We start from the raw sequence: 944 nt of genomic DNA on the forward strand, positions 1-944 counted from the left end.
ACAACACCAAGCCAAGGGTTGAGATCCCCTCACCGGTCATCTTTAAAAAAAAAAAAAATTAGGATGCCCATTAAGAGGATTCTTAAAAGGCGTGAGTGGTTGAGGTGAATGAGTATATGAGCGGGTGTGTGTGGTGTCCTGTCCATTCACCTACTCATCTGGGTCACGGAAGAACTGCCACTAGTCTTACACTGCCAGAGAAGCATGCCTGTGGGATGGAACTGGACACAGTAGTAGTAGTAGGCAGGAGCTGGATCATATCAGCTCTTGTACGCCTTTCTAAGGAGTTTACATTTTATGCTAAAAGTGATGGGGAGCCATTGAAAGATTTTATGAAAGGTGAACTTTGTTCAGATTCACGGTTTAGAAGGACTACTTAGGCAATAGTGTGGAGGGGAGGGACAAGTACTTGATGCAGAGAGAGTTAGAAAACTAAAATGAGGCAGTATGGTGTAGTGGTTTAAAATATGAACTCTGGAGATGGACAGCCAGGTTCAGACTTTCTGGCTTCACCATTTTCTGGCAGTATGGTTGTGGATGACCTGCTTCACCTCTTTACGCCTCAATTTTCTCATCGGTGAAATGAGGATAAAAATAGTACCTCCCTCATAGGACTGATGTGGCGATTTAAAGAGTTAATAGAAAACAGCAAACAGTACAATGCCTGTCACATAATGAGGGTCAAATAAATGCTATCTTGTTATTGTTGTTAATATATTAGTTATTAATATATTAGGGTGTCTGTGGGGATGGAAGGAAGGGGAGGGTGTCAAGGAAGTGAAATAGAAAGGACTTGGTGACAGATTATACGAGTATTAAGGTGGCTTTAAAAGGAGTGGAGGTGCAGGGGAGCTATTCGAATTCACTGTGTGAGTGGAGGAGCCTGGATTCAAAGCTGTTCTGGTTTATGTTCTTCCTCCATTGTTCTTTCTGAGCAGGTTGCA

This window comes from Galeopterus variegatus, unplaced genomic scaffold (assembly GCF_000696425.1).
Source record: "Galeopterus variegatus unplaced genomic scaffold, G_variegatus-3.0.2 Scaffold7772, whole genome shotgun sequence".
In the NCBI taxonomy this organism is placed as follows: Eukaryota; Metazoa; Chordata; class Mammalia; order Dermoptera; family Cynocephalidae; genus Galeopterus; species Galeopterus variegatus.